Below are 16,745 nucleotides of genomic sequence, written 5' to 3'. Positions count from 1 at the left end.
TTAAGAGCTGCTGGCCGATTGCTACATTTTTTTAGACCGGTGATTTTCACGAGCTAGGGTGGACAGTGGGGCTTGTTGGGTTGTTCCGTGCATTTAAATTGACCTTTTACTAGCGCACATTTGAAAAGTTGAAAAGTTGTTTATTTCGACTTGTCAGTTAATTGTAAAATATAAAGAATGGATGACCACTTTCTCAATTTTAAAAAGATTTTTCTCATTTAACCCTTTTAATATTTGTACTGATTTTTTTCATCAGATATCATTAGGAGTGAATTTTTAAAATATCCAGTTTCCTCCTGTTTTAATTCACTGCAGCAGTTCCACGGTTTTGTTTCGCAAATAATACCATCATTCTAACTTTTTTTAAACATGTGAAGTCATGTAAAACACTTCCACATTAGTCTTGGGGTGGGGGAGCCCCCTGAAAAATAAGGAAGATCTGCTTTAGTGTGCAGAGTCCATCAGTTTTTCTCCCTGGAGGCAGAAAATGTTTTTTTTATCACACAGGTCTTTTGGAATTGCCTTGGATCTTGTGTTGATCAGAGTACCTAAGTCTTTCACAGTTGGTTGCTGTTACAGTATATGTTGTTCTCCTGATTCTGCTCATTTCACTTTGCGTCAATTCATGCAAGTATTTGCAGGTTTTTCTGAAACCATCCCTTTCCTCATTTCTTAAGAGTATAATAGTATTTCATCACAATCGTACCCCACAACTTGTTCAGCCATTCTCTAATTGATAAGCATCCCTTTAGGTTCCCATTCCTTGCCACCACAAAAGAGCTGCTGTAAATGTTTTTGTACAATTTGGTCCTTTTCCTTTGATTTCTTTGGGATGTAGATCTAGTAGTGGTGGTATTGCTTTGGTCAAAGGGTATATGAATGTTTTTAGCCTTTTGGGCATAGTTCCAAATTGCTCCCAAGAAGGGTTGAATCACTTCACAACTCTACTGGTAATGTGTTAGAGTTCCTATTTTTCCACATCCCCTCTGATACAAGTGAGGTTGTACCACAGAGTTGTTTTAATTTGCATTTCTTTAATCAATAGTGATTTAGAGCATTTTTTTCCATATGGCTTTCTTCTTCTGAAAACTGCTTGTTTATAGCCTTTACCTTTTATCAGCTGGGAATTGACTCTTATAAATTTGGCAAAGTTCCATACATATTTGAGAAATGAGATGTTTACCAAGCAACTTGCTGTAAAATCCCCCCTCCCAGTTTTCCTGCTTTTCCTCTAATGCTGGCAGCGTTGGTTTCGTGTGTGCAAACCCTTTTTATTTCATCTAATCAAAATTGTCCATTTTACCTCCCATGATTTTCTCTCTCGTTTGGTCCTAAACTCTTCCTCTATCCATAGGTCTGACATTTTTCTACATTCCACTAATATTCTCACATTGCCCCTTACGTCAAAATCACACACTCATATTGATCTTATCTTGGTGTATTGTTTAAGATGTTGGTCTGTGCCTAGTTTGTCAGACAGATTTCCAGTTTTCGCCAAATAATGTTATCACCCCCATAACTTGGATCTTTGGGTTTATCAAACACTAGGTAACTATGGTCATTTACTTCTGCGTATTGTGTTCCCAACATGTTCCACTGATCTGCCGTGCTGTTTCTTAACAAGTACCATATTGTTTTGATGATAACCACTTTTGGAGATCTGGTACTGCTAGATTGCCTTACTCCATTTTTCCTCCTATTGATTCCCTTGGTATTCTTGACTTTTTATTCCTCCAGATGCATTTTATTTTTTCTAGCTCTTTGAAATAGTTCTTTGGTAGTTTGATTGGTGTGGCATTGAATAAGTAAATTAATTTAGATAGAATTGTCATTTTTATTATATTGGTTTGGCCTACTCATGAGCAATTGATGTTTTCCCAGTTCTTTAGATCTATTTGTGTGAAGTGTTTTCTAATTGTGATCACATAGTGCCTTTCTTTGTCTTGGCAGGTAGACTTCTAAGTATTTTATAGTTTGTAGTTACTTTAAATATAATTTCTCTTTGTATCTCTTCTCTTCTGGGTTTTGTTAGTAATATATAGAAATGGTGATGATTTATGTGGGTTTTTTTAAATATCCTGCCACTTTGCTCAAGTTGTTAATTATTTCAAGTAGTTTTTTAGTTGATTCTTTAGAATTCTCTAAATTCTCTTTTTCTGCATCTGTTGTTATAATCATACGATTTTTGTTATTGATATGGTCATTTATGCTGATATTTTTCCTACTGTTCAACCAGTCCTGGATTCCTGGTATAAATTCTACAAGGTCACTGTGCATGATCTTTGTGGTATATTGCTGTAATCTCTTTGCTAGTATTTTATTTACAAATTTCACATCAATATTCATTAGGGAAATTGGTTTATAGTTTCTTTCTCTGTTTCACTATTCCTGGTTTAGGTGTCAAAAAAACATTTCTGTTACGGAAGGAATTTAGTAGGATTTCTCCTTTATTTTTCGAAATTCTATTTCCTCGTTTGCTAATCTGAGTAATTTATGTTTTTGTAAGTATTCTTATATTTCATTTAGATATGTCCATTTATTGGAATGTATTTGGGCAAAATAGCCCCTAATAATTTCTTTAATTTTATCTTCATTTGTGCATTTACTCTTTTTATTTTTGAGACTGGTAATTTGTTTTTTTTTCTTTTTTAAAATCAGTTTCTCTAATGGTTTACATATTTCAAAATCTCCTAGTTTTTATTATTTCAGTGGTTTTTTTTACTTTCAATTTTATTAAGTTCTTGGAATTTCTGGATTTCCAATTTGGTGTTTAATTGGGGGTTTAAATTTTTTTTCTTGTTTTTTAAAAAATTTACACACCCCATTTGTTGATCTGTTCTCTCATTTATTGATGTAAATATTTAGAGATATAAATTTTCCCCTAAGTAATGCTTTGACTACATCCCACAAATTTATGTGTCACCTCATTGTTGTCATTCTCTTTTATTACATTATCGTTTGTGTCTATGATTTGTTCTTTGATCCGCTCATTCTTTGGAATTAGATTATTTAGTTTCCAATTAATTTTTAATCTATGCTTCCAAGGCCCTTTATTGAACATAATTCTTATTGCATCATGGTCTTAAAAGGGGACCTTTAATATGTTTACTTTTCTACATTTGTTTGTGAGGTTTTTATATCTTAATACATGATCAGTTTTTGTGAAGGTGCTATATACAATGGAGAAAAGGTATGCTCCTTTCTAATCCCATTATATATTCCCTGGAGATCTTGCATATTTAACTTTTCTAAAATTCTAATTATTTTCTTAATTTCTTTGTTGTTTATTTCATGGTTAGATTCATCTAGATTTGAAAGGTGTAAATTGAGGTCCCTCAATAGTATAGTTTTGTGTTTTTTTTTCCTCATGTAACTCATTTAGTTTTTTCCCCCCAAGAGTGTGAATGCTATGCTATTTGGTACATGTATATTCAATATTGATATTACTTCATTATCTATGGTACCTTTTAGTGAAGTGAGTCTCCCTGAATGTCTTTTTACACTTTTCTTTTAGTTTCTTCCCTTCCTACTTCCCTTTTGGGTAAGATGAATTTTATACCCATCTGTGATATCGTTCCCTCTTTGAACCAGTTTAGATAAGGAGATTCAAATGTTCTGTCCTTCTCCTGTATTCTCCTCCATTGTAAAAACTCTTCCTTGCTTTCCCCTCTTTTATGTAAGATTCCCTGTCCACCATTCTTCTTCTCCTTTCCTCTCTGTTTCAAGGCTACCCTCTTTCCCACCCCTTCCATCTTTTTATGAGATTGAGATCATGCCAACATAATTATCTCATATTTGTGCCCTCTGTCCACGCGTAATTCTTTTGCTTGGCCTAATGATAAAGTTCTTAGCAGTTACATGTATCATCTTCTTATATAGGAATATAAATAGTTTAACTTTATTTAAGTCCCTTATGATTTCTCTTTCATGTTTACCTTTTTAATATTCCTCTTGAGTCCTCCGTTTGTCAAATTTTCCAGCTCTGGTCTTTTCATCAGGAATGCTTGAAAGTCCTCTGTTTCGCTAAGTATACTTTTTTCCCCTGAAGGAAAATACTCAGTTTTGCTGGGAGTTATTCTTGTTGTAATCTTGGCTCCTTTGCCTTCCAGAATATCATATTCTACGACCTCTACTTCTTTATTGTGGTAGTGGCTATCTTGTGTGATTCTGACCATGGCTCTGTGTTATTTGAATGATATTTTTTTTTTCTGTCTACAGTATATTTTCTTTATCAGGGAGCTCTAGAATTTCACTATTGCATTCTTGGGTTTTTCATTTTGGGATCTCTTTCAGGAGGCGATTGGTGGTTTCTTTCACTTTATACTTTGCCCTTTGGTTTGAGGATATCCGGGTAGTTTTCCTTTATAATCTCTTGAAATATGTCTAGGCTGTTTTCGATCATGGATTTTGAGTGTTAAGTAGTCCAGTAATTCTTAAATTCTCTCTCCTTGATATGTTTTCTAGGTCATTTGTTTTTTCCAATGAGGCATTTCACATTTCCTTTTTTTTCCAGTTATTTTACTTTGCTTTATTGTTTCATGATGTCTCATGAGGTCATTAGCTTCCAGTTGACAGATTATAATTTTTGAGGAGTCATGTAGGTATTAAAACCATATTTATATCATAGAAGGAATTTGGTAGGACTTCTTTACTTACTTTCCCAAATACTTTCTATAATAGTGGAATAAATTCTTCTTTAATTGTTTAGTAGAATTCACTTGTAAATTCATCTGGTCCTGGTTTTTTTCCCCCTTAGGGACCATGTTTATGCTCACCAATTTATTTTTCTATTTGTCAGTAAGACTTTTATACCACTGTTACCAAACTATTAATTCTCTTTTTGTAATTTTCTTGTACTGTTTTTGTTTCTTTGACCAGTTTTTCCTTTACTTTTCTTTTGCTCTTAAAATAATTTACAAAATAGCTTAGCTCTAATAGGAATTCTTATTGGGCTTGTCTCTATCTTTTTTGGGGCGGGGCAGGGCAATTGGGGTTAAGTGACTTGCCCAAGGTCACACAGCTAATACATGTGTCAAGTGTTTGAGGCCGGGTTTGAATTCAGGTCCTCCTGATTCCAGGGTGGGTGCTCTACTCACTGTGCCATTTAGCTGCCCCTTGGGCTTGTCTGTAACCCACATTCTATTTTTCTTTTAGGTTTTGCTTGTAGATGCTTTCAAATCATTGTCTTTCTGTGAGTTTGTCTTGAGCTTCCCTGTTTCCATAGAAGCCTTCTTATGGTCTATTTTGTTTTTTAGACTTGTGCTCTGCTCACCTTGGGGGTGGGGTGTACACAGTGGGAATGGCTACTCTGAGCTTCAGTGGTTAGATCTGACGGCCTACAGGTTTTTGGTGCTTATAAAGTGGTGGGATCTGGGGAGAATACTGGGCACTAACCTGTTCTGTGCTCTGGAGTAGTTTGAGATCTTAGACTGCCATGCCCCTTTCTCTCATAACTTTCATCATCATTTCGCTTGATCTTGACTTTTTTTTGTTTCTTTGTATATTTTTCCCCTCACTATTTTCATATATTTAGCTCACTAAAGTAATCTTTTGGTAGGTTGGTATGGAAGCACCTTAATAAGTAATTTGATTCAGGCAGTATTGTCATTTTTATTATGTTGGTACAGCCCAGGGATTAGGAATCACTCTCACTCCATTAAGGTTTTCTCTAGTTTTCTAGACTCTTTCATGGTTGTAGTCATGTAGTTCCTCTCGGTCTTGGTGGTTGACTCCATATCATTTATTTTTCCCATGCAATACTTATATTTTCTGTTTTTTTCAGTCTTTTGACTTTGTTTTGAAATTTCTTGTTGTCTCATGGATTTCCTGGCTTCTATTTAGACTATTCTCATTCTCAGGGCTTCCAGATTCCAGGGGTGGCACTCTGTCCACAGCGCCACCTAGTAGCTGTTGGGAACTATATCTTTTGGCCTCTTGTTGCAGAATGGCTCTCAGCCCTATGGTTTCATACCTCTTCCTAGTGGATTTTGGATGTTATGTTGTCACATATTTGAGATATATTGTTTCTCCTCCATTTCTTTTTCTTTCCCATTCTGGCATCTTGATGACATTCTTCACTCCTGTTCCTGGAAGTTCCCCAATAGCTACATGCTGTACTGTTCCACTCTTTGCTGGGTGATAGATAACTCTACAAATTTTTTAAGACTCTTGGGTTGCATTTTTCTCTTCCCCATGACAGTTAGAATATGGGGACTAAATTTTTCACAGGAACCCTGGGGATCATTAAGAGTTTTGTTTTGTTTTTTTTTTTTTTGAAGGCAGCCCTCCAGCTTCTCTCCCTTCTTCTTAGCTATGGGTGCATCTGTCCTGTCTTTCCCAAATATGCATCCTGATGGACAAGCTCTCCATTTGGGGCACAGTCTGCACAGTTAATTCCCATGGGTCCTAGTTATAAAACACTTTCAGGAAACTCCATAGTGATGTAGTGATCTAGGGCTTGATGCAGTTACACTGATCTGTTGATTCTTTCAGACAAATCCCATTTTTCTGCCTCCGTTGGAATTGTCTCCCTTTGGCACTTTAACGTTTCATCTTCCTAAGGGTGTACCATCCCTCCTAGGCTGACCTGAGGTCATTTTTCTCTTGATGATCCCACTATCTTTTCTCTGACCGCTTTGAAATGTACTTTTCCAAAATTCGGGGTTTCTTCTCCTTTCTCAGAAACTTTAGGGTGGTGTTTACTCTCTTTTTGCCCCTTAAGATTCCCATTGTATTCCAGCAACTGGTGCTGCCCTGTTGGTGAAGAATCAGATTGGAAGCAGAATATTTTCTTGTTGATTGTTTCACCATTCTTGGAGGGATAAAATTATCATTTAAGGCAAGTTAAAAAAATTAGTAGCTCTGCTTTTTTCAAGAGTAAATTTTATTTTTACCACATCAAAATTTCTTCCAGTATTCTTCTTCCTTTCCTCTCTCAGAAAGCTATCTCATATAATAAAGAACTAGTTTTTAAGAGGGGAAAAACCAAAAATGACTGTATTCCCAGAGTCTGAGAAAATTTACAACGTTCTGTGCTTGTGGACCTTCCCGCTCTGCATGGGGAGGAGTGGGGGTAGCGACTCCCCTCTCTTCTTTTGGGCCAGAGTTGTTCTTTTGTCATTTGGCAACATTCCATTTTGACTTTTTGGAGTTCATTGTATTGTCCTTTGGCTCTTTTGACTTCACTCACTATTAGGCCAGGTAAATCTTTCATGTCTCTGCCTTCGTGTCATTTGCCAGTTCTTAAGGAACACTCATGTGGATACTCCATTACGTTCATGTACCATTGCTCCCCAGCTGCTGGGTCATCTGCTTGGTGTTAGCGGAGGGATCTTCTTGAGGTCAGGAAGACTTGAATTTGGCTCCTGCCTTAGACACTTAATCCTTGTGTGACTTTAGGCAAGTCAGCCTCTGCCTGCCTCAGTTTCTTTGTAAAATAAGGAGAAAAAGAGTACCCACCCCCATGGAAGATGTTTGACATAAAATAATAATACATAAACTTAATTTGAACATTGGAATTTTTAATTTGTATAGAAGTCTTGCAGGTAGAATTGTCATTTTTATTTTGTTGGCTTGGCCTACCTAGTCATAAGCAATTAATATATTTCCAGTTGTTTAGATCTGACTTTATTTATGTGAACAGTGTTTTGTAATTATGTTCATAGAGTTTTTGGGTTTGTCTTGGTGAGTACACTCCCAAGTATTTTATGTCGTCTGCAGTTATTTTAAATTGAATTTTTCTTTATATCTCTTACTGCTGAACTTGGCTGGTAATATATAAAAATGCCGATGATTTATGCTGCTTTATCCTGCAACTTTGCTGAAGTTAATTATTTCAGATGGTTTTTTAATTGATTCTCTAGGATTTTCTAAGTATGTCATTATATGATCTGCAGAGTGATAGTTTTGTTTCTTCCTTGCGTGTTCTAATTCCTTCAATTTTCTTTTTCTTATTGCTAAAGTTAATGGTTTCTAGTACCATATTGAAAAATATTGGTGACAATGGGCATCTTTCCTTCATAATCCTGTGCTTGGGAAGGCTTCTAGGTTATACGCATTACAAATAATGCTTGTTGGTTTTTGAGAAATAATACTTGCCATTTTATACCTTTATTTTCTAGTGTTATTAATAGGAATGAGTTCTGTATTTTCTCAAAAGCTTTTTCTGCGTCTATTGAGATAGTAACTACGCTGTTGTAGTCTCCTGGCTAGTAATTTATTTACAATTTTTGCATCCGTATTTGTTAATGAAATTGGTCTATAATTTTCTTTGTTTTTGCTATTCCCTGATTTAGGTTTCAGCACCATATTTGTTTCATAAAAAGAGTTTGGTTGGACTCCTTTGCGTATTTTTCCAAGTTATTTAATATTGGAATTAGTTGATCTTTAAATACTTGATAGAATCCACCTGTTAATCCATGTGTTCCTGGTGCTTTTTTCTTAGGAAACTCGTTTATGGCCTGTTCAATTTCTTTTTCAAAAATAGGTTTATTTAGATATTTTATTTCTTCTGTTTATCTGGGCAGTTTATATTTTCGTAAATATTCTTCCATTTCACTTAAATTGTTAATTTATTGCCATATAATTGGATAAAATAACTCCTAATAATTGCTTTGATTTCATCTTCATTAGTTACATTTACCCTTTTCATTTTTTTGATGATAAAACATAAATGTTTATTTAAAATGGTCATAATTCTTTTTGTTGATTGTGAAGATTTTTTCTTATATTTAATTTATTTAATATATTTAGTTTTCAGCATTGATTTTCACAAGAGTTTGAATTACAAATTTTCTCCCCATTTCTACCCTCCCGCCCACTCCAAGATGGTGTGTATTCTGGTTCCCCCATTCCCCAGTCAGCCCTCCCATCTGTCACCCCACTCCCCTCCCATCCCCCTTTCCCTTCTTCTCTTGTAGGGCAAGATAAATTTCTGTGCGCCATTGCCTGTGTACCTTATTTCCTAGTTGCGTGCAAAAACCTTTTTGTTGTTTGTTTTTAAAAGTTTGAGTTCCAGATTCTCTCCCCTCTTCCCTCCCTGCCCACCCTCCCTAAGAAGGCAAGCAATTCAACATAGGCCACATGTGTATCATTATGTAAAACCCTTCCACAATACTCATGTTGTGAAAGATTAACTATGTTTTGCTCCTTCCTAACCTATCCCCCTTTATTAAATTTTCTTCCTTGACCCTGTCCCTTTTCGAAAGTGTTTGTTTTTGATTACCTCCTCCCCCGTCTGTCCTCCCTTCTATCGTCACCCCTTTTTTATCTCCTTCCTCCTCCTTTCCTGTGTGTGTATGGTATTCCCTCCTCAGGTCAAATCCAGTGAGAGCAAGATTTACTCTTTCTTCCTCACCTGCCCCCTCTTCCCTTCCTAGAGAACTGCTTTTTCTTGCCAGCTTTATGCGAGATAATTTACCCCATTCTATCTCTCCCTTTCTCCCTCTCTCAATATATTCCTCTTTTATCCCTTAATTTGATTTTATTTTTTTAGATGTCATCCCTTCATATTCAAGTCACCCTGTACCTACATATATACATACATAGACACACACATATGTATATATATATATATATATATGCGTACACACACACACACACACGCACACACACACACACATATATATATATATGCATATTCCTTTCAGCTACTATGATACTGAGGTCTCATGAATCATACACATCATCTTTCCATGTAGGAATATAAACAAAACAGTTCAACTTTAGTAAGTCCCTTATGATTTCTCTTTCTTGTTTACCTTTTCATGCTTCTCTTGATTCTTGTGTTTGAAAGTCAAATTTTCTATTCAGCTCTGGTCTTTTCACTGAGAAAGCTTGAACGTCTTCTATTTTATTGAAAATCCATATTTTGCCTTGGAGCATGATACTCAGTTTTGCTGGGTAGGTGATTCTTGGTTTTAATCCTAGCTCCATTGACCTCTGGAATATCGTATTCTAAGCCCTCTGGTCCCTTAATGTGGAAGCTGCTAGATCCTATGTTATCCTGATTGTTTTTCCACAGTATTCAAATTGTTTCTTTCTGGCTGCTTGTAGTATTTTCTCCTTGATCTGGGAGCTCCGGAATTTGGCAACAATGTTCCTAGGAGTTTTCTTTTTGGGATCTTTTTGAGGAAGCGATCTGTGGATTCTTTCAATTTCTATTTTACCCTCTGGCTGTAGAATATCAGGGCAGTTCTCCTTGATAATTTCTTGAAAGATGATATCTAGGCTCTTTTTTTGATCATGGCTTTCACGTAGTTCAATAATTTTTAAATTCTCTCTCCTGGATCTATTTTCCAGGTCAGTGGTTTTTCCAATGAGATATTTCACATTGTCTTCCACTTTTTCGTTCCTTTGGTTCTGTTTGATAATATCTTGATTTCTCATCAAGTCACTAGCTTCCACTTGCTCCAATCTAATTTTTAAGGTAGTATTTTCTTCAGTGGTCTTTTGGACCTCCTTTTCCATTTGGCTAATTCTGCTTTTCAAGGCATTCTTCTCCTCATTGACTTTTTGTAGCTCTTTTGCCATTTGAGTTATTCTATTTTTTAATGTGTTGTTTTCTTCAATTTTTTTTTCAGTATTTTTTGGGGTCTCCTTTAGCAAGTCATTGACTTGTTTTTCATGGTTTTCTTGCATCATTCTCATTTCTTGTCCCAATTTTTCCTCTACTTCTCTAACTTGCTTTTCCAAATCCTTTTGGAGCTCTTCCTTGGCCTGAAACCAGTTCATGTTTTTCTTGGAGGCTTTTGATGTAGGCTCTTTGACTTTGTTGACTTCTTCTGGCTGTATGTTTTGGTCTTCTTTGTCACCAAAGAAAGATTCCAAAGTCTGAGACTGAATCTGAATGTGTTTTCGCTGCCTGGCCATGTTCCTAGACGACTACTTGACCCTTGAGTTTTTCAGTGGGGTATGATTGCTTGTAGAGCAAAGAGTACTTTGTTTCAAGCTTGAGGGGATGCGCCGTTGATTTCAGAGCTATTTCTGTACAGCCAGCTCTGCTACACTAGCGCTCTTCCTTCCCCAAGAACCACCAACCCCGACCTGATGCAAATCTTAAGCAGGCTCTGCACTCCTGCTCTGATCCACCACTTAATTCCTCCCACCAGGTGGGCCTGGGGCCGGAAGTAATTGAAGCTGTAGTTCGGTAGCTGCACCACCCCTGCTGCCCCTGGGGCAGTGGCCTAACCATGAACTCTGTCCTGCGTACTTTTTCCCACTAACCTTCTCTGTTGTCTTTGGTGTTTGTGGGTTGAGAAGTCTGGTAACTGCCACAGCTCACTGATTCAGGGCCCTAGGGGCTGTTCTGCTGGGCTCCTGGTCTGGTTGGTTATGCCGCTGCCCACGCTCCGTGGGCAATAGACCTCATCCAGCGACCATCCAAGCTGTTCTGGGCTGGATCCCTGCCTCCCTCTGCTATTTTGTGGGTTCGGCTGTTCCAGAATTTGTTCAGAGCCATTTTTAATAGGTTTTTGGAGGGACCTGGGGGGGAGCTCACGCAATCCCTGCTTTCCAGCTGCCATCTTGGCTCCACCCCCTCTAATCTACCCTTTTCATTTTTGATACTAGTAATTTGGTTTTCTTTTTTTTTATCATATCAACCAGTGCTTTATCTTTTATTGTTTTTTTCATAAAACCAACTTCTAATTTTATTTTTTAATTTAGTGGTTTTCTTACATTCAGTTTTATGAATCTCACTTTTAGTTTTTAGGATTTCCAATTTGGTATTTAATTGGGGAATTTTTAATTTGTTTTTGTTTAATTGAATACCCAATTCATTGGTCTGCTCTTTCTATTTTACTGATGTAAGAATTTAGAGAGATGCATTTTTCTCTGGTTACTGCTTTTGCTGCATCCCATACATTTTGATATGCTTTATTATCATTCTCTTTAATAAAATTATTTCTATGGCTTATTTTAACCCACTCATTCTTTGCGATTAGGTTATTTAGTTTCCAATTAACTTTTCTATTTTTTTATTTAATATTTTTAGTTTTCAACATTGATTTCCACAAGATTTTGAGTTACAAATTTTCTCCCCATTTCTACCCTCCCCCACCCCAAGAGAGCATATATTCTGATAGCCCCTTTCCCCTTACTTTCTTGTAGGGCAAGATAGATTTCTATATTCCATTGCCTATATATCTTATTTCCCAATTGCATGTAAAAACAATATTATTTTTAGAACTTTGAGTTCTAAATTTTCTCTCTTCTTCCCTCCCCACCCACCCTCCTTGAGAAGGTAAGCAATTCAACATAGGCCACACATGTATCATTATGCAAAAACTTCCGTAATAGTCATGTTGTGAAAGATTAACTATATTTCCCTCCATCCTATCCTGTCACCCTTTATTCAGTTTTCTCCCTTGACCCTGTCTCTTTTCAAAAGTGTTTGCTTTTGATTACCTCATCCCCTGATCTTCTATCATTCCCCCTCTCTTATCCCCTTCCCCCCACTTTCCTGTAGAGTAAGATACCCAATTGACTGCGTATGTTGTTCCCTCCTTAAGTTAAATCCGATGAGAGCAAGATTCGCTCGTTCCCTTTCACCTGCCCCCTCAACTTCCATTAGAACTGCTTTTTCTTGCCACTTTTATGTGAGATAGTTTGCCCCATTCTGTCTCTCCCTTTCTCCTCTCAGTATATTCCTCTCTCACTCCTTAATTGTATTTATTGATATCATCCCTTCATATTCAGCTGACCTCTGTCTATATATATATATATATATGCGTGTATATATATATATATATATATATATATATATATATATATATTCCCTTCATCTACCCTAATACTTAGGTCTCATGAGTTACAAATATCATCTTTCCATGTAGTAAACAAAACGGTTCAACTTTAGTAAGTCCCTTATGATTTTTCTTTCCTGTTTACCTTTTCATGCTTCCTTGATTCTTATATTTGAAAGTCAAATTTTCTACTCAGCTCTAGTCTTTTCATCAAGAAAGCTTGAAAGTCCTCTTCTATTGAAAGTCCATATTTTGCCCTGGAGTGCTATACTCAGTTTTGCTGGGTAGGTGATTCTTGGTTTTAATCCTAGCTCCATTGACCTCTGGAATATCGTATTCTAAGCCCTCTGGTCCCTTAATGTGGAAGCTGCTAGATCCTATGTTATCCTGATTGTTTTTCCACAGTATTCAAATTGTTTCTTTCTGGCTGCTTGTAGTATTTTCTCCTTGATCTGGGAGCTCCAGAATTTGGCAACAGTGTTCCTAGGAGTTTTCTTTTTGGGATCTTTTTGAGGAAGCGATCTGTGGATTCTTTCAATTTCTATTTTACCCTCTGGCTGTAGAATATCAGGGCAGTTCTCCTTGATAATTTCTTGAAAGATAATATCTAGGCTCTTTTTTTGATCATGGCTTTCACGTAGTTCAATAATTTTTAAATTCTCTCTCCTGGATCTATTTTCCAGGTCAGTGGTTTTTCCAATGAGATATTTCACATTGTCTTCCACTTTTTCATTCCTTTGGTTCTGTTTTATAATTTCTTGATTTCTCATCAAGTCACTAGCTTCCACTTGCTTCATTCTAATTTTTTAAGGTGGTATTTTCTTCAGTGGTTTTTTGGACCTCCTTTTCCATTTGGCTAATTCTGCATTTTTAAGGCATTCTTCTCCTCATTGGCTTTTTAGATTTTTTTTGCCATTTGAGTTAGGCTATTTTTTAAGGTGCTATTTTCTTCTGTATTTTTTTGGGTCTCCTTTAGCAAGTTGTTGACTTGTTTTCATGATTTTTTGGCATCACTCTCATTTCTCTTCCCAATTTTTCCTCTACTTCTCTTACTTGATTTTCCAAATCCTTTTTGAGCTCTTCCATGGCCTGAGACCAATTCATATTTTTTTCTTGGAGGCTTTTGATATAGGCTTTTTCAGTTTGTTGACTTCTTCTGGCTGTATGTTTTGATCTTCTTTGTCACCAAAAAACCATTCTATAGTCTTGAGTCTGAGTCCTTTTACGCTGCTTGTTCATTTTCCCAGCCAGCTGCTTGACCTTTGAACTTTTTGTCAGGGTATGACTGCTTTTTGTCTGGGTATGACTGCTTCTACTCTACAGTCACTGCAAGCTCTGCCATACCAGTACTCCTCCTCCCCCAAGAACTGCCAGCCAGAACTGTGACCCAGATCCTATCAGGGCAAAGCAAAAGAACCCTGCCTCTGCACCAGCAAAGCTCTCCCACTGTCATCTGCCGCTTGATTCTTCGGACTGTGTGAGCCAGAGTTTCCGGAAGCAACTGCTGCTAGAGCTCTGGAAGCAGCCTCCAGAGCATCCTGCTGCAGCCCCCAGGGCTGGGGCCAGGCCATACACTTCTCTCACCCAGATCCAGCAGTTTTCCCACTGACCTCCGTAGTCTTTGGCATTTGTGGGTTGAGAAGTCTGGTAACTGCCGCAGCTTAGTGATTCATGGTCCTGAGGCCTGGTTTGTCCTGGCGTGGCCCGCACTGGGCTGTGCTCTACTCCCAGTATGGTGTGTACACCCTTTCCAGCAACTATCCAGGCTCTACTGGGCTGGAGACCTGCTTTCTTCTGTTATTTAGTGGGTTATGTGGCTCTAGAATTTATTTAGAGTCATTTTATAGGTGTTTGTAGGGATTTAGGGGAGAGCTTAAGTGAGTCCCTGTTTTCCAGCCACCATCTTGGCCCCTGTGATCCAATTTTTAATTCATTTTCATTGTCCCTTATTAAGTACATATTCTTTGCATTATAATCTGAAAAGGATGCATTTAATATTTCTGCTTTTCTGCATTTTACTATAAAGATTTTGTGTCCTAATATATAGTCAGGTTTTTTTTTGAGGGGGGGAGGTGAGGCAATTGGGGTTAAGTGGCTTGCACAAGGTCACACAAGTAGGCTGGATTTGAACTCAGGTCCTCCAGACTCCAGGGTCAGTATTCAATTTACTGTGCCACGTAGCTGCCCCATATGGTCAGTTTTTGTGAAAGTACCATGTACTATGGAGAAAAAGATATTATTTTCTGTTCCCATTCAATTCTCTCCAGATATCTGTCATAAACAGTTGCTTATCTAAGATCCTATTCATCTCCTTAGCTTCTTTCTTATTTTTGGTTAAGGGGAAAGTATTTATCAATTTCTGAGAGGGGAAAGTTGAGTTTCTTTACTTTTATAGTTTTGCTATCTTATTTCCACCTGTAATTCATTTAGCTTTTCATTTAAAAAATTTGTGTGCTATAGCTTCTGGTGCCTATAGGCTTAGTATTGATTACTTCATTATCTGTGCCACTTTATCATAATGTGGTTTCCCTGTTTATTTTAATTAAATCTCATTTAGCTTTAACTTAGTCTGAGATCATGATTGCCACCCCTGCTTTTTTTTTTTTACATCAGTTGAAGCATAGTAAATTCTATTCTGTCCTTTTATTTTTACTCTATGTATATCTGTCATCTTAAAACGTGTTTCTCATAATTTACATATTATGGGGGGGATCCTGGTTTTTAATCCATTCACCTCTCTGTTTCTATTTTATGGGGGAGTCCATCCTGTTCACATTCAAAGTTATAATTACTAATTGTGCATTTCCTTCCATCCTGTTTTTTGTCATTATTTATCCTTCTCTTTTTACCCTAAATGTCCTTGAATATCTAATTCCCTCCCTAATCCTGCACCTCTTCTAAGAATCCCTCCCTTCTCTTCTCCCCCTCCTGTTCCTTAATTTACCTACCCTTCTAAAAGTCCCTTATCCTATCCCCTCAACCTCCTATTTCTCTAAGTTAAGAAGACTTTTGTATCGTTCTAGAGGTATATGTTTTTCCCTCTTTAACCTAGTCCTGATGAGAATAAGGTTCCAGTACTACCAGCCCTCCATCCTGTCTTGCCTCCACTGTAATAGTTTTTCTATTCATGTCTCATTTGTATGAGATAATTGCTCCATTTTACCCCTGCCTATCCAGTTTTGTTTTTTGGGATCATCCCATCATACTTGATTCAGCCCTAAGCTTTATATCTATGTCTGTTCTTTCAAGCTGCTCAAATAATGATAACATTCTTAAGAGTTGTAGGTAACGTTTTCCCATATTAGAAGTTAACATTCAGACCTTATTAAATCCTTTAATGTGTACTTTCTTGTATTTCTCCTGAATCTAGTAGGTCCAATTTTCCGTTCAGTTTTGGTCCTTTCTTCACAAATACCTGCAAGTCCTTAGTTCATTAGATATCCTTTTTTTCCATTCAGGATTACATATTAAAATTTTTTCTAGTTTCTTGTAGTAGTTTTTACTTGACCTGGGAGCTTTGAATCGTAGCTGTAATGCTCTTGTGATTTTTCATCTTCCTGTCTCTTTTTTGGTGGTGATGGGTATATATTTTTTCAATTTCTATTTTACCCTCTCATTCTAAAACTTCAGGGCAACTTTCCTTAATTTCTTGAAGTATAGTGTAAGTGTAACTTTCAGAGAGTCCAACAATTAAGTTATCTGTCTCTCCTTGATCTGTTTTTCAGGTTAGTTGTTTTTCTAATGAGATGTTTCACATTTTCTTTATTCTTTTGATTTTCTTTTATTATTTCTTGGTGTCATATGAAGTTATCAGCTTCCCCTTGCCCAATTCTGATTTTAAAGGCGTTATTTTCTTCCATGAGTTTTTGGATCTCTTTCCAGTTGGTTGACTTTGTTTTCATAATTTCCTTTCATGGCTCTTGTTTTTTTTTTCCTATTTTTTTCTCAGCCTCTCTTATTTGATTATTAAAGGTCTTTTTAAACTCTTCCAAAAACTCTTTT

General features: G+C 36.7%; 1 protein-coding gene across 1 annotated transcript in view; it reads left to right on the top strand.

Annotated features, from left to right (window-relative positions):
• TDRD15 (tudor domain containing 15) overlaps positions 1-16,745 on the top strand; it is a 58,863-nt gene that overhangs the window by 24,576 nt on the left and 17,542 nt on the right. The window lies entirely within an intron of this gene.

Source organism: Trichosurus vulpecula, chromosome 3 (assembly GCF_011100635.1).
Source record: "Trichosurus vulpecula isolate mTriVul1 chromosome 3, mTriVul1.pri, whole genome shotgun sequence".
Taxonomy (NCBI): Eukaryota; Metazoa; Chordata; class Mammalia; order Diprotodontia; family Phalangeridae; genus Trichosurus; species Trichosurus vulpecula.
The sequence above is the reverse complement of the archived record's forward strand: the minus strand, read 5'-3'. Positions and strand labels throughout refer to the sequence as shown.